Below are 23,637 nucleotides of genomic sequence, written 5' to 3' on the forward strand. Positions count from 1 at the left end.
CTGGCTTTACCTATGAGGTGAGGAAAGAGTGCGGTGGAGAGTAGACAGAAGCCAATTTAAAGAGTGTTCCAGAAAGTATTTATGTTAGACACTTGTAATTCTCTGGCTATGTCCTACAGGTCTAAGATAAACACACTCCAGGTCAGCTTGCAGATCGCCAGAGGGCTTAAAGAGCCACCATGAGCATTCCTTTATGAGTAAGGATGTTGTAGAAACGACCAGCTTAAGCATAGCTAACTATGAGGAATCATAATTTTTTTTTTAACATATTTATTTTATTTATTTATTGTTGGCTGTGTTGAGTCTTCATTGCTGTGCGTGGACTTTCTCTAGTTGCGGCGAGCGGGGACTACTCCTCGTTGCAATGCGCAGGCTTCTCATTGCGGTGGCCTCTCGTGTTGCGGAGCACGGGCTGTAGGTGCGCGGGCTTCAGTAGTTGTGGCTCGCGGGCTCCAGAGTGCAGGTTCAGTAGTTGTGGCACACGGGCTTAGTTTGCTCCGCGGCATGTGGGATCCTCCCGGACCAGGGCTCGAACCCGTGTCCCCTGCATTGGCAGACGGATTCTTAACCACTGCGCCACCAGGGAAGCCCAGGAATCATGATTTTTAAAATTTGTTGGCAGAGGTTTTAAATCAACACTCAAGAACTTAGAAGTGATGAAAAAGAAGATCTACCCTGATGATCTCAAAAGCAGAGATAAGCAGAAGGAACGACGATGATGAAGATTACCTTGCTGGGGGATTCACGCTGTTATTCAAGAGGCCTGGAAGGGGATTAGGACTCTACACTAGATGGTCACAACCCTAATCTCAGGAGTTGCCCCACTCACGGCAAATTGTCTAAAAGAGCAGGGGACAGGAAGGAAGAAGCAAAGACACCTGTTCCTAATTTTCCCAAGCAACATTTTTGTCTATCAAAAGACCAAAGCTAAGCTGAACTTTAGAGTCAAGGTTTCCCTTGTTGGAAACAGAGCAGGCCAATAACACCTTTAAACACCTACCTGTTTTTCAAGCCACCGAGGGAGGCAAAACCTGCAGAGAGCATGGAGAGGGCAGCACTAGGAAGGCCCTGCAGAGGTGCTTCATTAACCCGATTAAGCAGGTGGATGGAGAGGGCCTCACTGATAATTTACACCTTGCTAATGAAGCGTGTGACTCTTAATCTCCTCCAAACAAGATACACTCATGAAACTCTGGTGCAAGGAAAGGGGAAATTAATTAGGTGAAAAAACTATGAGATTATAGCAGAGGGATTCCTGCAAGGCAACTGTAACCTGGGTGGTTTTTCATTTTAGCCTTTCTGAAATTAATGGCTGAGCTGTCAAGTAAACAAGTTGTGGTACCTTTTGGGCTTAGAAGAGGTTCAAAAGCAGTGCATCACAATGTGTATAATTTTATGTTTCTTGTGATGCCTTAGAAAATCACCCTGATGGAAATGGTTGCTCTGATTTCTTGTAATTTTAATATATTTGACTACAGTACAGCTGTTTATAGTAAGATTATGTAAAGAAGATCCACTTATATATTGCCTATAATTTAAAAATGCCAGCCTACAAATAATTCTTATATTTAATGCAAGATGTGAGATAATTTTGTGTCCTGAAGAGAAACATTTTGTTTTTTTTATTTTTTGGTTGCGCCGCGCAGCATGCGGGATCCTAGTTCCCCGACCAGGGATCAGACCCGCGCCCCCTGCAGTGAAAGCTCCGAGTCTTAACCACTGGACCGCCAGGGAAGTCCCCTGAAGAGAAATATTTTATTTCATATTTATTTAATTTTATTTTCCAGCTTTATTGATATATAATTTACATAAAACATTGTATAAGTTTAAGGTGTACAGTGGTGTTGATTTGATAAACTTATTGCAAAATGATTACCACCTTAGCATTAGCTAACACCTGCATCATGTCACATAATTACCTTTTTTTTTTTTTTTTGATGAGAACATTTAAGATCCACTCTCTTACGAACTTTCAAATATATGATGTAGTATTATTAACTATGGTCACTGTGGTGTACATTAGATTCCCAGAACTTATTCATGGAAGTTTGTGTCCTTTGACTAATATCCCCCCATTTCTCCAACCCCCCAGCCCCTGGTAACCACCATTCTAGTCTCTGTTTTGGAAGAGAAACATTTTAAATGATTAATTAGAATTATTACATGAATGGTATTATCAATTTAGTAAAAGAAATGTAATGACAGTAGCTAATGTTTATCAAGTATTTGTATATATCAAATGCTAGCTAAATACTTTAACTTTACTAACTCGAGTCCACATAACAGCTCTATGAGGTGGATAATCATTATTAGTCCATTCGTTTATAGATGAGTAAACTGAGGCCAAAGAAGTTATGTGAATTGTTTAGATCATGCCATGTGTTTTCTTGCTTACTTGTAAATGAAATAAACCAGATCTTAAAGCCAGAAATTAATTTAAATCATGTTTATTTCAGAGGATTTCTCATATTTTTGATCAAGTATGGAACTGGATTTAAATTTACTGTCATTTACTGTGATCTTGGGCAAGTTACCTCTCTAAGTTTCAGTTCCTTTGTCTCTAAAATAGGTGTAATGATTCCTGCCTCATCAGATTGAAATGAGTCTTACCTGAGATATTGCATGTGCTGTACCATGACACAGTCACGGTTCATACATGTTGCCCTCTCCACAATTCCCTTTTTTTGGGTCTACATGGGACTTCATGACAGACTCTCGGTCTAACTCATAGCTGTAATTACGTAAAGACCTACAAACCATTGTTTTAAAACAGCTTCTGTTCCCTGCCATATCTAAACCAAACTTCATGTTCTCGAGGCTCCACAGGCTGTCTTCTGCTGTCCTAACTCCCATCCTTTGTTCTAGGTCAGGTAGCGTTTTCACTGTGCCCATTCCTACTTCCATCCCTACACTCTTTACTTTCTCCTTGTTTGTGATGTCTTCCTCTTTTCTTTCTGCCAATCCAGATCTATTCATCCCATGAGACCCAGCTTAGTTCCTAAATTCATTCATCCATCCACCTATCCACCTAGTCAAGGAACTGGGTGTCAAGCACTGGACTAAGTCATGAGGATCCAAATGAGACAAGATCCTGGGCCTCCAGGAGTACATTGTTTAGAAGGGCCAGCAGACACATACGGAACCATTTATTCCATGCCAGGGGAAGAACACACTGGCAATGGTACAGTGGTGAGGGCATGCTTAATTCTGCCTGGTGTTAGGGTGACATGAGGGGAGCTGTCTCTCAATGTGGATGAGGTTGGGAAAATGACTTCAGGCAGAAGGAACTCAAAGACATGGACTTGTGAAATGTCAGAAGATATTAGGGGAACATCAGGTGCTCTAGTCCTGCTGAGTTGGGGTCTGTGTTGGGAGCTAAGGTTTCTGTGCTCTTTTCTCTGGGCAGTGTAAATCCCATAGATCCTGGGAGTTTACATTCTAAATGTAAATGGTGGATTATAGGAGAGCAAGACTAGAGGCAGGGAGATGAAATAGAAGTCCATTGCTAAAGTTCAGCTGAGAGGAGATGAGGTCAGCTCTAGGGCTGTAGCTTTGAAGGTGACCAGAGATCAGCCAGCCAATTAGAGAGCGATTTAGGAGGTACAAAATAGGAAGGAATCACTGAAACAGTGTGATACATAGTAGATGCTCAATAAGTAGTTGTTGAGTAAATGAATGAATGTATGTGCTTTTTTGGTTGTTTTTCTCCTATGGTTGCAATTTCTTCGCAGCCCTCTGAAGATGTTAATTATAGTTGTTTTGGAAGTCTTCCCCCTGCCTCCCCCCACCCCGAGTCCCCTGCCTTGTGTCCTCCAAGTCCTGTATTTCTGTTGTTTGTTTGGTCTCCGTCTTTAATGGCAGAGGTCTTCCTCAAAAGTGGAATGAGTCTGGCATGTCAGTTCATATTTAAACATGAGGTACTAAAAGCTGATTGGAAGCTGTGTGTGCATGGGCAGAATTTTGTTGACTATTGGGGTTCACCATAGGATGGTTAGGCATGACCTGGTGTTTGTATTTGGGGACCCTGAATTTTCAATATTTTTCACCAGAGAAATATTCAATTTCACCAGAGAATAATTTTTAATTTTCTTCCCTGAGGGTATGAACAGGTGTGATATTCAGCTGGTACACACTAATGCAGCCATACTGGTTGTTAAAATATTGAAACTCTTATTACTGGTGTCATAACGCCACTGCCCTGAGCCACGCTGACCCTTCTGAGCCTCATATTCCCTACAACTAGCAATTAAAGGGTCAAAGCCTGCAGGGCCTTGCCTCAATGCTAAGGCCAGTGTCCATTCCAGCTGATTGGTGTCCGTGCTGTACTGGCTGTAATAACGTATTAAGAATAAGGCATACACCTGGCATTCTGGGGAGCAGGAAAGGGGGCTGGGTGGCCCTGATTTGCATGAAATCTTTCAATCATCTCCTGCACCTTTCAGGGCAGCATTTCACCCCTGCCCTCCTCCTTGCCTTGTAAGCTCATGTCCATGGCCAGAGGTTGCCTGGTTCACTTTCTCCAGAGAGACACCCTCCTATCTCTTGCTGGTGTGAGGGTCACTTGGCTCCTGGATGAACAGCCACATGGGGGACTGTATTCTTCAGTATAAAAGCCTTACCCCTAATTCACTCTTTTTAATAATATCTGGAGCCTCTGAATCCTGACCCCTTCTTGGGTTCTGTGGCACAAATCCACTTGCTTTTGTTTTGTTTTCTTTTGTTTTTGGTCTTTCCCCTCTGTGGGGGCTGACAATTGTAATCTCTGCTTTGCTGAGTTGGTTACTGCCTGACCATCTGCTTTCCATCTTCCAAACTCTTGTGGACATCTTGGCACTAGCTTCTCATGGATACTGATGATTCCTGGGACTCTCTTTCAGTCACCTTGAGCTACTTAGAAGAAAAATGTTAGTCAAGACTCAGTGGCTTCATGGAAAAGAAACCAAGTCAAACTGGTTTAAGCAAGAGTGGGAAGACTGTTTCAGGATGCAAGGGTTTTCTTTCACATTCAAGGGCATGGATGCAAGAGGCATCTTGAATCTGAAGTGCAAAGCCTCTGGGTCTTCTATGTTTCTTTTCTTTTCCGGGTATTTTTACTTAATTCCCTTCTTGCTTCCTTTCTCTCTGACCAGTTCTCTCTGCCGCTGTGGTCCAAGTGGTGGAATATAGCATACCTGGTGATTCCAAGGGCTAGTGGAATTTAGCTTGGTGCCCCTCTGACCCAGTTCCAAAATCTGAGGAAGGAATTAAATGGCCCAGCTTGCGACAGGTGACCCCTCCCCGCCACGCCCAATCCAGTCAGTGAAGACCCTGGTAGGGCATGAGATGCAGGCCGTGTTACCATTTGATAGACAGGGTAGGAGGATGGTTTCCAGGACTGAGGGAGCCATTGCGAGCCAGGCAGACACAGCAAAATGTGTCGACTACAACAGAGGCAAAGAGTCAATCTTTAACCCACCTAATTTCTTTAGGCTTCCATTCCTCCAGCTTTTTTTGGAGGGAGGGGGAGATAGAACATGGGAGGCTGTTTTGGAAAGTTGCTGCCATTGCAGTCGGAGACTAGGCGTGGCGCTCAGGCAGCCGCAGCAGTGGCTAGACTGGCCGAGGCCCTTTGGTGCCCACTGTGGCACTGTTTTCGGAGAGGAGCAGCCTGATCTCCGGTGTCCCTCCCCAGGGGGGCTCTGGTCTGTTGCCCAGGAGGCCTGGGTCAGCTGCTCTTCACAGCCTGGGGCCAAGACCTCACATAATTTATCTTTTTTTTACTTCCCCTATTTGAAAAGGGAAATATTGACCAAGATCTGCTTGGGGAATTTTTTCACATAAATATGGCAATACACACACTGTGGACTATATATCAGGTTCCTCTGAATATTACATGCCGAGTAAGAAGTTTAAGAGTTAGAGCTCCCTCTCCCAATAGACAGAATTCATTTTTCTAATGAAATGTTTATTGAATAGGGCAAAGGAGAGCAAGCCCATGTGGTAGTTATGGTAATCAGCATTTGATAAGTAGAATGCAATTTTCTCTTTAATCAACCTAGTGCCCATCATGTTCAATTAGTGATGCACTGGTGACAGTCCATGCGGGGCTGGAAGGAGAGAAGCAGCAAATGCTGTTCAGGGATCTACAACCTGCCAGTTCAACACCACCCAACACCATGCAAATGCCGTTAGAGTTAATTAAAAAGGTCAGAGCTCACAGGCCTACATTTCCAGTCCCTTCTGTAGATATAGGAGCCATACTGCATGTGTCATGAAATTCCTTTGGAAGTGAAGTTCTTTTGAAATGAAGTTACAAATATTGTGCTTATAGATTGAGCAGCTTTATGATAATAGCTGCGAATCACTGAGATAGAAAGTACTTTTCAAATGAAACTTCATTTAAACATTGTATGGATGCTAATAGCAAAATTAGAAATAAAGTGAATAGACAGATACACTTATTTTTTATTCTGATATTTTAAGCTTTTAGAATTGTCTTTGGTGCAAATATGCTGGTCCCCTAGAGTGTGTGCTGTGAGTACAGTGAATGGCACTTAGTCACGTCCCCAGTCTGTTACTGTCACTGTCCTAGTGGTTTTCACTGAAACTAGCCCTGAAGAACAGACAAACATTTTTCTTCTGGCTGTTAATAAAGTGTTTCATGCATTGTTTTAGAGATGCAAAGTCCCCCTTATACCCGTTCTATAAGACAGACTCTGTAAAGTAATACTTAGCATTTAGAATTGCTCCCTGGATGAGGCTGAACTTATGAGGAAGTAGGGACTGTCTATCCTTGAGAAAGTTAGTTTCTAGATAAAGTTCAAAGTAACCATTTTATTTCCTTTTTACAGCGTACCTTTCCTTGTTGTTGGTCTTAGCAGATTAAAAAAAATGATGTTCCTTAAACTTTTCCACTAGAGGGATTTCATTTTTAACCTCAGGTCCAGACAGTTGAGTTAATCATGCTTTTTAGTTTACATCACACCATCATCTCCCTCAAGCTCATGCCCATTTGCCCTCCCATTTCCATAGGTACATTATCTAATGCAGATCACATTTTTCCTTGGATATGTATGTATCCTTGGAAGATATGCAGTGTGGGGCTTTTGTTTGTTTATTTATGTATGATTTTCTGTTTATGTGTTTTAATATAAATAAGTGATGTTGTACTGTGGATCTCATTCCAGTGCTAATTTTTCCCAGCACTGTTTTTAAGATCTGTCCTTGTTGCTGTATATACATGTAGTTCTTTGCTTTCAAACACTACATAATATGATGTCACATGCATCTACCTTGTTTGAAGTCTCCATTATAATGAAAATGTGCCATGAATATCCTTATACATGATCATTTTGGAACTTGTATGAGAATTTCTCTCAGGTACGTACTGTTAATCGTATCAGATTATATTGTAGCATATCTGTACTTAGATCTGCACTCCCACCAGCAATGTGCGAGGGTTCATAATTCCCCAAGTAGTCTACAACATTTGACACTATCTGACTTTCCAATTTTGTAAAAGTTACTTTACTGTTTTTTTAAAATTTATGTATCTCTGGTTATTAATGTTGTTGCCTATCTTCCCATGTATTTGTTAGCTCTTTCCATTTCCTTTACTGTGAATTGCATATTTATATCTTTGGATCGTTTTTCTCTTGGAGTTCAAGATTTTTTGTGTTTTGGTTTTTTTTTACTGATCTGCAGGAGTTCTTTGTGTAATCTAACATCTCGTTAGCTTTACTCAAGACAAATATCTTTTCCTTATATGTCACTAATTTGTCAACTTTGTGGTGTCCTTTGTTGAATAAAAATTACTAATATTATTTTTTGTGAAGTCCAACAAACTTTCCTCTTTCAGTTTATGCCTTTAAATGAAAAAAAATTTCTTCCTCACCGTAAGTTCACAAAGATATTCTTCAACGTTTTTCCTATATTAGCTTTTTAATTTTATCTTTCACACTGACATCTCTAATTCTCTCTGAAGTTCATTGTTTTTAGTTAGAGATCAAGTTTTATATTTCTTTATACAGTGAATCAGTTTTACAACACTGATTTGTAGTCCAAATGACCCATCTTTTCTTCAGATTTTTTTTTTTTGCTGTTTAAGTGTATCAATAAATGTACTTTATGTTCTTTTTTATTTTTATTTTGTTTATTGAATGAAAGATTCTTTAAATTTTAGAGTGCTTTACAATTCTCAAAAGTTTCACACACGTGATTTCATGTAATCCCATAGTAACCTTCTTTTTTCCCCCACCCCTATGTTGACCCTCCCCCCTTCCCTCTCCCTATTGGCAACCACTAGTTTGTTCTCTATATCTGTGAATCAGCTTCTTTTTTATTTTATTCACTAGTTTGTTGTATTTTTACATTCCACATATAAGTGATATCACACAGTATATGTCTTTCTCTGTCAGACTTGTTTCACTTAGCATAATGCCCTCCAAGTCCATCCATGTTGCTGCAAATGGCAAAATTTCATTCTTTTTTATGGCTGAGTAGTATTCCATGGTGTATATGTACCACATCTTCTTTATCCATTCATCTGCTGATGGGCACTTAGTTTGCTTCCATAACTTGGCAATTGTAAATAATGCTGCTGTGAATATTGGGCACGTACCTTTTCAAATTAGTGTTTTTGTTTTTTTTAGATATATACCCAGGAGTGGAATTGCTGGGTCATATGGTAGTTCTATTTTTAGTTTTTTGAGAACCCTCCATACTGTTTTCCACAGTGGCTGCACCAATTTATATTCCCACCAACGGTGTGTGAGGATCCCCTTTTCTCCACACCCTCACCAACATTTGTTATTTGTGTTCTTTTTGATTATAGCCATTCTGACAGGTGTGAGGTGATATCTCATTGTGGTTTTGATTTGCATTTCCCTGATGATTAGCGACATTGAGCATCTTTTCATGTGCCTGTTGGCCTCTTTGGAAAAATGTCTCTTCAGCTTTTCTGTGCATTTTTTAATCAGCCTGTTTGGTTTTTGATGTTGAGTTGTTTATATATGTTGGATATTAACCCCTTATCAGTCATATCATTTGCAAATGTTTTCTTCCAGTCAGTTTTCATTTTGTCGATGGTTTCCTTTGCTGTGCAAAAGATTTTAAGTTTAATTAGGCCCCCTTTGTTTATTTTTGCTTTTATTCCTTTGCTTTGGGAGACAGGTCCAAAAAGTATTGCTTCGATTTATGTCAAAGAGTGTTCTACCTATGTTTTCCTCTAGGAGTTTTATAGTATCTGGTCTTACATTTACGTCTTTAATCCATTTTGTGTTTATTTTTGTATATAGTGTTAGAATATGGTCTAATTTCATTCTTTCACATGTAGCTGTCCAATTTTCCCAGCACCACTTATTGAAGAGATTGTCTTTTCTGCATTGTATATTTTTGCCTCCTTTGTCATAGATTAATTGACCATAAGTGTGTGGGTTTATTTCTGGGTTCTCTATTCTGTTTCATTGAGCTATATGTCTGTTTTTGTGCCAGTACCATACTGTTTTGATTCCTGTAGTCTGAAGTCAGGGAACGTTTTCTTCACTAATTTTTGATGACACATTCCTTATATACAAAGTTCTTAGTGTATAAGAGAAATGTCATATATTTATATATAATTAAATTACATATTTATTTATTTTTAGACTCTCTAGTCTGAATCATTGGTCTTTTCCTGTATCTACACAACTTTTTAAAAAAATTATTATTATTGGGACTTCCCTGGTGGTGCAGTGGTTGGGAGTCCGCCTGCCAGTGCAGGGGACACGGGTTCGAGCCCTGGTCCAGGAAGATCCCACATGCCACAAAGCAACTAAACCCATGAGCCACAACTACTGAGCTTGCGCTCTAGAGCCCGTGAGCCACAACTACCAAGCCTGCACGCCACAACTACTGAAGCCTGTGTGCCCTAGAGCCTGCACACTGCAACTACTGAGCCTGCGTGCTGCAACTACTGAAGCCTGCGCGCCTAGAGCCTGTGCTCCGCAACAAGAGAAGCCACCGCAATGAGAAGCCCGTGCACCGCAACGAAGAGTAGCCCCCGCTCGCCGCAGCTAGAGAAAGCCTGCGCGCAGCAACGAAGACAAAACGTAGCCAAAAAATAAAAATTAAAAAAAATTATTATTATCAAGGCTTTATTGCATGTCTGAGCATCTGGTAGAGTGAATCTTGCTCCTCCCTCTTTACTCTTAAGTATTGCTATCTTAGCCATTCATAGTTCTTTATTCTCCACATTCAAGTTAGAATATGTTTGCCATTTTTTTTTTTTCAAAAAGTCCTTTTGGAATTTTGATTAGAATTTTAAAAAACATATAGATTATGTTATCATCCTCTTACAACAACTGGGCATAAAGACTGTCCTCATATTACTAGGCTTCCTCCTAGAGATGGGCTGGCGCTGATATTTTTCTGCCCTGGGGAGTGCGGGCCCGTGCACAGGGCCTCCCGAGGCACTGCGGGGGAGAAAAAGTGCACAGCAGGAAGGGGCTCCCCTCTAAGCCGGTTGCATATCTGGGCCACCTGACCATGCCTGCTTCCCCTTCCCTCTGTTCCCTGTGCTGATCTAGGGTTTTTAGGTTCTGGATTCATCAGTCCCCCTCTCAGTTTAGTGGCACCTCCAGGGTTTGCGGTTTAATGCTGGATGCCAGTATCCTGAATTTGTTGCCATCTTGTCAGGAACCAAATGTCTTTCACTATAAATTTCAAATATATTTTCTAATGCCCTAAAACAAAAAAGCTCTTTATAGGTTTTAACGTAATTTCCCGTATCATAACTGTGAGATATAAGGCAGGTTATCATTCTGGGCTTTAGAAAAGTTTGGTGACTTCCCTAAAACTACAGTGTCAGGAAGAAGTTAAGATGGAACTAGAACGTCACACTTCTACCTCCCGTTACAGAAGAAAGTAGCTCTAATGAAGTAGAAGTCACTGGACCCGGAATCAGCAGGCTGGCTGTAATCTCCTTGCTGCCTTCGTGTCACGCTGTGTCCTTGGGAGTCGCATGGAGTCCTAAGCCTCAGTTTCCTCATGTCTGGGATGGACAAAGCGATCCATAAAGCCCTTTCCGTTTCCCAAACGATGAGATTCTGCATACACAGAGGAGGAACCGAGGCTGTTCTATGGGAATTCCAAACTTCTGGTTATTCTTGTTCCTTTTCTGCTGAAAACTAATGAAAAGTGAAATGGCCAACAAGCCCACAGGCTGGAGGGTTGCTGTGGAGCTGTGTAAGTAACAGGCTGCACATATGGCTTCTGGATAAACCGAGTGGGTTTTATTGTGATAGGTGCTCTTTAGCAACTGAAGGGGGACGATGTTCCTGACGTTTGAGTTTCTGTTCCTAAAAATTATGCACTGCTCTTGGGGAGAGTGTGCTAAGAATTATTGAAGAACTTGAGAAAACAAAACAAAGCCCAGAGGACTGATCTGCTGTTCCTGGTGCCAGTGCTGAAGAGAGGACAGAAAGGGAGAGGGGTCCGTCTTCCATAGACAAAGAAAAGAATACTGCCTTTATGCAAAAGCAATATTTGCCACAAGAAAAAAAATGTTTTAAAAAGAGGGGCTGGGGACTGAGTAAAAGAAGAGAGAATATAGGGTAAGAAGGTAATTCATTTAAAATCCGGAATATATATCCATTCCTAAGATATAGTCAACAATGGGAGACAAGATCCCAGACCTCAGAAAGAACTGGAAGAGCTCAGGAAGGGCCTCAAAGAATCAATGAAGTGTGAAGAGTCAATACGTGGGAGGCTATTTTGAGAAATGGCAAAATTTCATGCTGAATACCGTCTTGTACATCAGTGATGTCCATAGTTAATTAGGCTAAGAAAAACACAGATGTTTTCTTTAGTGATGTTTGAGTCAAGTAGAGTAGTCAGCACATCCTATCTATGGCGTTCCCTCGCATTGCCTTTCATAGCATCCACTTTCCAATGACACCAAAACGATTCCTTACATAACTGTGTATCTACAACTAGTTCAATCCTTTTGTCCACATTGGCAAAAGGATTCAATCTCACAACAAGTTTGGCTGATTTGGGGGTTTTTTTAGGAATTAGCTGTTTTTAGTAGAATAGTATCTCAGTGCTGGTATTTAACTTAATAAAAAAATCTCTTGGGTAGTTTAATGGGAAAACAAATTCTGAACTATGATAGCATCAGCATTTTATCCGTAAAAGACTAAACTCCTTTTGAATATAAGCCAGTTATAAAAAGGGTTTATTCATCTTCATGTTAGTGAAGTCCCTAACTCAGAGACTAACCTGCACACAAGGAGAACACTTTGGTTACAACTTTGAATTTCTTAGACGGTTAAGCCTTTAAAGTGTGGTGTAAATTGCAAAACCGAAGTTGGATGTGTGAACAGCTCAGATTCTAAACCCTAGTTCTACATTATCTGTGAGTATTTTGGGGTAGTTAGATCTTTGAGAGTTTCTGAAGTGAGATCCTATACTCTTATTTGTTCACAATGCAATTGAAAGATTTAGGGAAAAAAAGCCTCTGGGTCTCTATGATTATACAAGACCACCCTAGAGTTGGACCCCTGCCTGCCTCTGTCATTTCCTCTAGCAACGGGGACCCCCTCACTCCCACCCTTCCAATCACCTTCCTTCTCTTAGTTCCTTACAAGGAACTGATCTCACCCACCTCAGGACCTTTGCCCATGCGTGCCTTCCACATTTCCTCCTTGGGTTCCGCCAGCTAATTCCTACCCTTCCTTAAGATTTCAGCCCAAATGGCACTTCCTCAAGGAAGCTTTCTCCAGTCCCAGAAATGATCTGGCCTCCTTACTCTTTTGCACCCCTCTCTCTGAAGGCAGGAACCCCACTGTTTTTGCACATCATTGTACTCTCAGCCCCAGTGAGATGCCCAGTGTGTCATGGGTATCCCAGAAGTTCTCAAGTGACTCCACGAACAAGTTACCCAAGACACAATCTGCCTGCTTCAGTAAAGCATCATTAGATTTTGAAAAATAAGACTGGAAAGGATCTCAAGAAATCATTTGACCCCTTCTCCAGTCTTTAGAAGCAGGTGATGAACAGGTAGAAGAATACATTGCTGAAACAATGAGGTGGTTCAAGCATCTTATTATGTGAGCGAGTTTGCATGAGCGATTGTGACCAGGAACTCCACTTTAGGTTGCGTATTGCAGGGAGCACAGGTAGGTACGTGGTTAGTTTCACTGTGGCTGCTCTGTTGTCTGTGGACAGAAACTGTGATTCTCTTTATCCGCAGTGAGGCAGAGTGTCCTGCACACGTGCAGCCTGTGTCCTGGAAGTTCCGCTTTGTGAAGCTGGGAAGCCACTGACTGATGGAACCACAGCTGCTGCTTGGTCCATTAGTCTGCCTAGGCTGTTGTTTTGTTTATTTGTTTAACAATTGCAGAGGCAGAGGTGTGTGGCTCTTTCAATTGTTCTACTGAGAGGAAGAAGTAGAAAGCATTTAGAAATGGCATTTCTTGAATGCATGATGTTTTACTAAACTGCCCTAAGAATGGAGGCTGTTTTATCATTAATATTCCGATTTCAAATGGGTGTCACGAAAGACCCGTGTATGTCAGCTCTGGTTACTCTCTAACCTTGAAAGGCCTATTTTCTCCTCTTGCCAACTTCTCCATGCAGCTTATCAGGAAGAGAGGATTGCTGTTGCTGTCTAGTGCCCATAATTAATCCCAGAGACAGTGAGGATTTAGGACCACTGATTGTGGCTGACTTCAAATTAAAAAGCCACTTTTAGCATGCGAAACAGACACCATATGTTATAAATGAACCCTTTGCATGATGAGAACGGCAAGATAATTTATATGTAAACACAGGTTGCACTTAGAGTAGGTGTTTTTACACATGCCCCTTCACACTTTTCAAAGATGTTACGAACACACAAACGTGGAAAAACACAGTGTTTTCCCTTCCCAGAAAATGTGTATGATTTTAAACATGAATGTAGTGCAAACCTCAGATTACTGGTTATGAAAGTTGTCTTTCTCTTTACCATCAATGTGGCGAGTACAAACAAAGGCAGACACTGGTCCGATTGGTTAGTGTAATCCAATTGCCGAGTTGAGCTTCTTTTCTTGTTCCTGCCATGACTAATTTGTGGTTTCGCAAAGTATTTCTGAATGTCAGACACATCAATTATAAGAGATGGGCAAGATGCATAAGGAGAACCTTAAGGGGGAGGGGTACTTTAAAAATGTTTATGAGGAACTAAAGTACCGATTGTAGGCAGAAGTCTTCCTGTGTGTTTGCAAGAACAATTCTCTTATTTAAGAAGGCATCTGGATTATTTTCCAATTAAAGAACAAACTATCTGTCCACTGCCAATAGGAACTACAGTCTAGGCAGTTGGCGGTCCTATTTTTACTAATTGGTCCTCTCCTTTCCTTCAGCTGGTTTCTGAGATAAACACAACAATGGCACCTTCACTCTGTAGACGTTGGTGCTTAAAGGGAAGGCTGGGCTAGGTGTTCATAAACAGATTCTCTAAAGGTGTTTATTTTCCATGGCTATAGTGATTTTTCCCCCTACTGAAATTCTATTATATACCCTTTTGTTGTCACGGCTGAAGCCTGTTGTTTCTGCAAAAACAACAATAGGCCTGAAGATTAGGGTTGCATTTTATGGGCCTAGCAGCCCAGCAGGGCATCGTATTTGTATCAATCCTATAAATTCCTGGCATCAGGCCTCTTTACTCCTAGTAATTAATCTTTTTCATAAATGCTGCCACGTTCAGAGCCGTTTTATTAAGTTTCTGGGCTCTAAATTTCTATACGCCACTCCTTTGCCTCATCAGTGTCAGAAATGAAAATAGAAACACAGCCACCACAAAGCAGCCAGATGGGTGGATCTTTACAGCTTTCTTTTCTTACTGAGGACGGTCAGGCAATCTAGATGCAAGGACCATTTTTCTCCTCTTTATGAGTACTGACCGTCAGCTCCAAGCTTTGGGCATGGTTTGCTGTGGTTTCTTCATGCTCCTTGTTTGTGTGGACACTTGCAAGGTGTAAGAAGCTTAAGAATCAGGAAGAGGACTTGCTTCTTTTAGTCTCACTCCCTTGTCAAAATGCAATAGCTAGGAGAGGAAGACTTGTTGTTCCCTGCCATTGGGCTGGCCTTTCTCGTGCAGGGAATATTGCTGAATCCTGTCCTTTTTGCCTCTTTTGGGATTGCAATTGCATTGGTGTGTGTGAGCAGCATTTTTCTTTGGCCCACTGACCTAATTGCAATAGGGGAGGTAAAATATTTTCATTACCCTCTCCCCCAGAATATAGAAATCTTCAAAGGGAACCCGGGAGGGAGGTTAGCCTCTTAACCCTAATTTCCCTACCACCACCTCAGCTTGGCTGTGCATCACAAAATTAGTCTTTAGTCACTGAACATAGTGGCACCAGGATTGTTGTCGGTTCTGCTTTTAAAAATCATTTCATATTGTAAACCCAGTGATTATATCATGCTGCTTAAACTATATTTGTAGTCTTTGATCATGCACAAGTAGACTCAAGTTAACTGCTGATAGAATGATGATATTGTTCTCCGTGTTTCTTTTTCTTTTTCTTCTCTGTCTTTAAGGACCCTGTGCCTAAGAGCTGGCATCCAGAAACTTCCATTACTATATTACAACATGCCTTTGTTTTTTAATTGGTTCAGGATTACCTATTTGCATAACAAGCAACATAATTCAGCCAGAAAAATCTGTTGTGTGTATGGTATGCGTAATATATATTTATTGCATTTTATAAATTACTGATTATTAAAAATTTTGAAAGACGCTGGATTGGCAAAGAATGCCAAAGAGAAGGAGAGAGTAGTCATCATTGCTGATTATTGTTATTTTAACATAGTCTGGTTTCCTCTCTCCTCCCTCCCCTCCATTTTTCTTCAGGAGTTCCTTTCTGTCAGCCACCCTTCTGGCACCTTACTTCCCAGTGGGAAGATACTGTACCTCCACAAGTCGGGGCTGAAAGTGGGGCAAAATAGGTTTTGAATAGCTGTGTCAAATAAATTCAAGTGCCTTTCTAAATATATTTCAAGATTAAGTAATTAAGGATCGTAAAGCACTTGGAAAGAATAAAGTGCCATGTAAGTGCTAAGTAATAAAGAGTCATCATAACACTAATAAAAGGGTGAACTGCTAAATCTTTCTCCCTTCTTTTCCTCTAAGGATTTTCATCATTTCAGTTTTGGCTCCTGAGTACAACTCTTTTATTTCTAATGAAGAACAGGGGCTGGAAATATTAATTCATAATGAGGAAGGCTTTTTTTTTAAAGGTTCGTTTAGTGACTTAGGGAGTTCATCCTCTGCCCTGCCTTCTCCCCTGACAGCTGCTCACCCAGCAAAGTTTTAAGCTTCATCCTCATGGGTGGGCTGCAGAGGAACTCAAACACAGAACCCCCTTCAGAGGACACCGTTGTGCCAGGCGCAGCTACTTCATCAACCCAATAATCAACCTAATGATGTTTTTTTGATTTATTTGGTGTTTTTATGATTTGTGTCCGTTTTCAATAAACTTGAGACCACCTGCAGCGACCATTATCGGTTCCCATTCTAGATAGGTCCATTTCATCCCACTGGACCACTTTTATCACAACCTGACTACACTTGACTTCTGAATGCTCTCTCCGTGTGACCCTATTTATCAAAAATGTATGTGTGTAATTTTTTTTTAAAATAGGGCATACATATGTTTCTATCAGTGTTTATTTTCCACTTCCTCCAGCCTTTGGCAGGAAAGCATCCTTTCCTTTATCTTGTGCACACCTTTATCGCTGTCTGTCTGGAGAGCCCAAAACCTTGCACAGGTGGGACTGTGACCCCCATGGTTTTTGTGCTCACAGGTACGCAGACCACATGCGTGATTTGGAGAACCAGGAATCTAATTTGAATACTTGGTCCTGGAGGTGTCAGGTTTTCAGCCTGTTTTTTGGATATACTAAATAAAGGCTTAGCGATACAGATTCAAAATAGTCATTTGCTTTTTTGCTTTTCGCTTTCTTTTGAACAAGGGCCTCTGCTGCCTTACATTAAATGTAAAATGTCATAGAATTTGTGTTTTCTGTACTTCTTCTGTGCAATATCACCACATAGGCTATATGACCAATACAGAAGCCTGTTTGATCGCTTTTCTGGGGATGGGACAGAGAACTGGGATTCAGCAGAAACTTTGGTTAAATAGCAGTAACCACTAAACAATAAAATGGTTGCTTATGAAAGGTTTTGTTTGTTTGCTTGTTTGTTGTTGTCATTTTAAGAATGGCTCTAGGAAATCTCTTTAATTGAGGCACATAATAATTTGTGTGTATACTCAGTAGAACCTGACCTCAAGGGAAACTTCATGTCATACAGAAATCAAAGAGGAAATGTTCAAAGATTCTTCAGTTGGAAACAGGAGGTAATTTTATTACTACCTCAGGAGAATTTGAAATTCTTCAATAAATCTTATATCCAAAACACCATCAGCATTAATAGGTAAGATTCATTCTTAGGAAAATGCAGTTCTTGCAAGTTTTTAGACGTGATTCCCAAAACATCCAGAAGTCAGGCTTCTGTACTCATTTTAAACACATTTTGGCCTTTATTCATAAACACATTCTCACTGACTCCGAGGTTTCCTTCATGTTTAGTAATGTGGGAGACACAGGTGATTTAAAGCACAGGATCAGACCCAAAAGGAAGGATAGGAATTTAAAATTAGGCGTGAAAGTTTTGGGTCTATAGTAATATTCTAAAAGGCAAAGTAAGAAGTTCTTTGTTTGAATGTTAACTCCACTGATGATTTTTTTGCATATGACTTTGATCAAATTGCTTATCTCTGTTAGTTTTTTGTTGCATTAGTCAGCTGTAGTGTTCGAAGAGGTGCTGTGACGATTAACAATAATTACTTATAAATAATTAATTTTGGTATAATGTTCTAATAATTTAAAATAGTCTTTTAAAGAACCTCTTTAACTTAAACTTCATAAATTATTTTATATGTTAAAATATAGAATGATTTAAAAGTAATTGTATACAGAGTAAATTATCATAAACATTGAGAACTGTAGAGATATAACTCTTGGTTAGATTTCATGAGGTATGAATAGACCTGGACATTTGGAAGAAGCATTTGTATTATATTTAAGTTGATTTCTTGAGAGGAAAGTTAACTTTATTCTACACTACTATAAAACTATTTAAAAATCAGTAAGTATGATTTTTGTCTGTACTAACATTTTTTTTTCCAAGACTCTGCAAATTGTGAATTTAGCAAGACATGAATGTAGGACCAGTATCCTCAGAAGATAACGATATCATACAAAGATGTGACAAGCAGCTCAAGAGCCAAAACTGTTGGTTTTTATTTGAAGCAAATGTATATGTGAAACATAATCATCAGAAATCCTTTTGTGATGGGTTAGGTCAAGAAAAGAGAGTAAAAAAATTTTTAAACATAAACTTAAATTTCCAAAAATATATAACACCTTTATAAGGTTTCATAGGGAAACATAATCTGAGAAATTTCTCTATCATGGTAAATTACCTAAATAAATATTCAGACAAATGAATGTAAGAACATTTGTAATTTATGGCAGAGGGCACAGACATTTAAAACAATAGAAGTTACACTCAAATTAGGGTTCTCAAGTGTAGGCTTTCACATTTTTACAAAAGCATATATCATTTGTCAGTAATAAAATCAGCAGATTACAGATCGAAACGAAGGAGCATAGACAGTTTGATTTACTCCAGGCCCAATACACTTACTTCCTACTGTTGTGTTGGCCTTTTTTCCCCTCCTTCAAATACTCAAAACTCTCAGTCAGTTTTAATTAGGCCAATTGGAAACATCATTAACTTTGCCATTAGCGTGTGTGAGAACCTCAGCACCTTCATTTGCCTTAGGGGCCTTTTGAATTACACCTTTGCCCAAGGGACGAGCCCTTCCTGGCTAAGACCAATTCCTGGGTGCCTTTTGAAAGGCACCCTGAATTGAGGGCACAGCAGCAGATTCTGTGAGGGGTCCCGAACAGATTGTGTAACTGTTGCACAACCAATGTGTACACGTGTGTCACTAATTTAATTTTAATTTTACTGTATGCGTTTGTATAAGATCCTGCAGCTGTCATGTGCTCATCATCTGTCACTGAACTATCACTAAGCCATGCTGGGCTAAGACAGGATTATAAACGATGAACTGCCATGTGCTCTAAATCTTCTTATTTGCCTAGCCTGGAAGGTATGCCCTGTAAAATTTGATTGGCAGTGTGCTCTATGCTGGCCATTGACTTTTGAAGGCCTTTTTGATTGGTTCTTTGAGCTGCTCTCAGTAGATGTATTGACCATCACCTGCTGATTCCTGCACGTGCCTGACCTCCAACCTTCACCTCTCATCTTTTCCTCACTTGTTTGGTTACCAGCTCAGAGGCTGCAAAACAGGCCCTGTCGCTCTGGTGGCACGTGCACTATATAGGGCATATGGCTGACTGGTTGTATGCAGAAGAGGATAACTGAAGCCAAGCAGCCCCAGCACTGTTATTACGGCAGATGGGGGAAGCGTGGCATTCAATATTTAGACAGATGCCACCTCCTTATTCCACCTGTCTGGAAGTTGGACATTGTACAGAATGAACTGTCTGCCTAATGATGAAGGAAACAAAGGGCACATTTATGAAGCTTAGCAGAGCAGAGTATTTACTGAGCATGTACAATGTAATTGTTGACCATAACAATAAACGTAAACTGCTACTGGTCAGGGCGGCTGGTAGATGCATGCAATTACAGTAGGAGCAGGGAGTCGCTACATTTTACCAGCTGTTTTGGTTTCTTTAATTTTGGTGACTGGGGGCAATAGATAGGACTCAAAATTTGTGATGAATGCCTGATAGAATCAGATTTTCTCAAATGATAGTCCATGCCCCTTTCTTGTTAAAATCCTCAGAACAAGTGTCCTTTCCTCTCTGTTTTGCATGGTTCTTCCAAATTCAGTCCTTAATTTTCTGGTCTATGAATGAATGGTTTCTAACCAAGCAGAAAATGAAGAAGTTATCTTTGTAACTGCTACTGTTTTGATGTGTTTGGCTTCAAAGTGAATATATATTTTTCCTTTAAATTCAAAATACTGACATTGCTGAAGCATAGTGATTTATAGATTTAGTTAGAAATGAAAAATAAGTGTACATTCTTTGAGGGTGTCGATTTTTCCTGGTAGATCATTCAGGGTGGTCTTTTGTATATTTTAATTTGTAAATTGTTTTATCCCTTTCTTACAGATTTTTTTGTCAGTACTAGTCTTTATTTATGTGTAAGGCCGCCTCACATTTATCAGTGATCAGCAAGTGAGAATAAGTATGTACAGTTTATGAATTTCCTATAGACTTCTCGCAAGAGTAGAAGTTGACTAGCTTGTTAAGAATCGAAATACTCCTTGACTTAATGCATCTAGTATTTATTTGTTATTATAACTATAGGCATAGATGGAAGGTTTCTTTCATACGGAAACAGTAAATAGAATCCTCCAAGCCAAGAAAGTTGAAGGCAATAATTTACATAGAGTAATCAATGATTGAACTTTTTCTGAAGCACAGAACATCATTTCTGTTTTAGAATTGGCCTGTGTGTTAAGACAAAACCTTAGTTTAAAAGATTCCTCCATATCTATTATCAGGAGCATTGCTGATCTGAAAAACCCAGAATTATTATTTTTAGGGGAAGCCACCAATTAACGACCTTAGTTGAATAAATAACTAAGAAGCACTTGAAGACAGGGAACTTTTTCATCCTGGTCTAATTTTTTTCGAAGCATTCTTTTTTGGTTCATTTTTCTTCAGTGATTATTTTACATTCAAGCCCCATCTGACGAAAGGCATATGGAAGGGAAGGGAGGTCATTCCTAATTGAACAACCTAGGACTTGTGAGGTTAATTACAGATATTAACGCTGCAGTTCTTCAGCTTCTTGCCCTCAAGAAGCCTCTAGCTTCCAAATGACCTGGCTCCAACAAAGAGACTCTTCTTTAGCCCATTAACTAATTGATAAAAATGTGAGTGTTTAGAATGAGTCTAATTAAATCACGAAGCCTTACAATTACTAGTCCATTTGGTAGCTGTTGGGAGATGGGTAACCTCAGCTGGCATTGTAGGGGAATAAAAGATAAAAATAAAAGGGAGCTTAACCAAGATCATTTTGAAAGCTGTTCATTTGAAGACAAAGTACACATTTGCCTGAAACGTCTACATTTCCTACTTCAAATGCATTCCCTTTCTAGGGTAGCACAATCTCTGAAAAAGAAAATAATGTCTTTTTTTCTTCTTCTTTAAGAGCGGGCATGCTCCACTTTGTCTAATAAAGTTACATGAGTGGCTGGGGAATTTTTTCTGCATTAGCATTAAGCTAAATTCCTTTAGAGCTTGGAACATTGAAGTTTGTCCATTGAGCTTTGTTTAAGGGCCGACAAATGTCTTGAATAATAGAGATTTTAAAACCCAGAGTGGGCTCTGGGACATCTTACTTTGTCTGGAGTCTGTTTCTAACTCACTGTTACTGCAGCAGCCCTGATTCATGGCCTTTCTTGAGGCCTGCAAGGCTGGAGCCTGCCTGGGCCCTGGGTGGGGGATAAGAACCACTGACTCAACAGTGGCAGGTACAGCCCTGCACGTACAGCGAACCAGCCATGCAGCTCAGATGGTGACTTTTTGTCCCCAGTTGAGAGACGTTTGGAGACTCCTTAGTGGGGGATAACACAAGGATAATGTGATACTTCTCACCAAAGTTTTTAAAGCAATCTGTTAAACCAAGAGTCAAAGGATTTAAAAGGGGGAAACATAATCTCTAAAGATCTACTGAATATTTTTCTCTATTATTAAAAAAATACTCTATAGTTAAAAAGCTAATTTATCCTGATGTATCAGCTAATCTAGGCAGACTCTGTTGAAACAGGTAAGATAATGGACAGGAGAGAAACTAGATGAGGGTCCTCTATCTTTTCTAGTGCCTTTGGTAGTAGGTGGTCATAAAAATAAAACTGTGGCTTCTTGAGTAAGAATGAATACTCCTATACTTAATCAGGTGTTCATGTCTTCACTATTAGCTCTGAGAGGTGGTTACTTGTTACTGTTGGAAGCATTCAGATAGTGACTAAGCAACAGTTATTTTCAAAGTTTTTGTGATGTCAAATCGATGGAGATACATACCGGCATAAGTCCATTCTCCTTAGGCACATTCATTGCCAGAGACGTTAATATTGATGAACAGTAGGCTGGCTCATCCTTACACTCTACATTAATATAAACCCAAGCAAAAAGTGTTAAAAGGACATTTCACTTTTTAATCATTTACTCCTAGTCTCCAAGAGGAAGTATTTCCTTTCTGATTATCCTATCATTCAACTCATGCTAATTAATGAGTGTAACAGAACTTTAGCAGACAGTTTGGTTGCAGGTGTATTCAGACCAAGGGAGATTTAATTACTTGCTAATTGCCTGGTGTCCAAGGTAACATAATATTATAGTTGCAAATGCTGTGGTATTAATCCATCTTAAAGAAGTGCAGTGTGGCTCAGTCTCTGCATTCAGAGACTCCTGGAGGATGCAGCTGGCATTGCTACACGTGTATCGAGGATAAGGGATCTTGTCTTTTGTATTTGTGACTAAATACCCAGTGTCTGGCCTAGGGCAGAACACATAGTAGACACTCAGTAAGCATTTACTGAGTGAGTGAATGTGAATGAAAGTAAGCCAACAAAAAAGTGCACTATGAATTATCTGAGCACAGGAAGGAAGGCTGTAACTTAGGACGTTAAAAACAAAACAGAAGAAAAAAAGAAACTAACATTTTCTAAGTACCTTCTGCAAGCCAAGTACTCTAATTTACTTACATTGTCTCATTTTATCTTAGCAGGTTAATGTAATAATTAAGACTATGAACCTTGGATGAAAAGCTCTGGGTTCAAATCACAGTTCTACCTCTTACTAGTTCTAGGTCCTTGGCCAGTTCATCTAAAAGCCTCAGTTTTCTCATCTATAAAATAGAGGGTGTGGGAATAATGTTTAACTCAAGGAATCGTTGTAAGGGTTAAACAAGATATATAAAATGTCTAGCATATATATTTGCCATCTTACAGAATGGATAATTGAGACTCAGAGAGGCTAAATCATTTGCCCAAATTGACAGAAGTGGCAAGGGGCAAACAGAGCAGCCTGACTCCAAATCCCATGCTTTTTCCATTGCATCCGACTACTCAAAGGAGATCTGTTATCTGAGTACTTGTGGCTTGATGTCACTGATTCTATGGTGAATCAGACCCTAAAACAAGCCCCTAAAAGTAAGCTGGGTAGTTTTGAAAGCCAGCATGTAGCATGGCAATGATGAATCTCCACCTATGTTATGGATGTGGTTAACCAGCATTGAAATGCTGCTTTCTGTCTCACCCTGATCCTGGGGTTGACACATGGAAAGACTGCGTAATAAAACCGTCAGGAAAGTGCTGCACAGTTACCTAAAATCGAGTAGCCAAAAATCAGATCAACAAAAGAAAAAAAATGTAAGGGCACACTGAACTACAAATCACACTTTTGAGCTTATATTAGATGAATGGGAGATTGCACCTTCTAAGAGGACATCTTAAGCAGTGAACTGGATTTTTTGGCCAAAAGTTATCAAGTATTTTGGGCCCAACTTCAGGTCAGTCT

The 23,637-nt window shown here is 40.0% G+C and overlaps 1 long non-coding RNA gene across 1 annotated transcript in view; it reads left to right on the top strand.

The window, feature by feature from the left end:
- The window catches only part of LOC309655407, a 44,770-nt gene that overhangs the window by 19,250 nt on the left and 1,883 nt on the right, over positions 1 to 23,637 (top strand). The gene's annotated exons all lie outside the window — the stretch shown is intronic.

Source organism: Balaenoptera physalus (genome assembly GCF_965194825.1).
Source record: "Balaenoptera physalus genome assembly, chromosome: 2".
Classification (NCBI taxonomy): domain Eukaryota; kingdom Metazoa; phylum Chordata; class Mammalia; order Artiodactyla; family Balaenopteridae; genus Balaenoptera; species Balaenoptera physalus.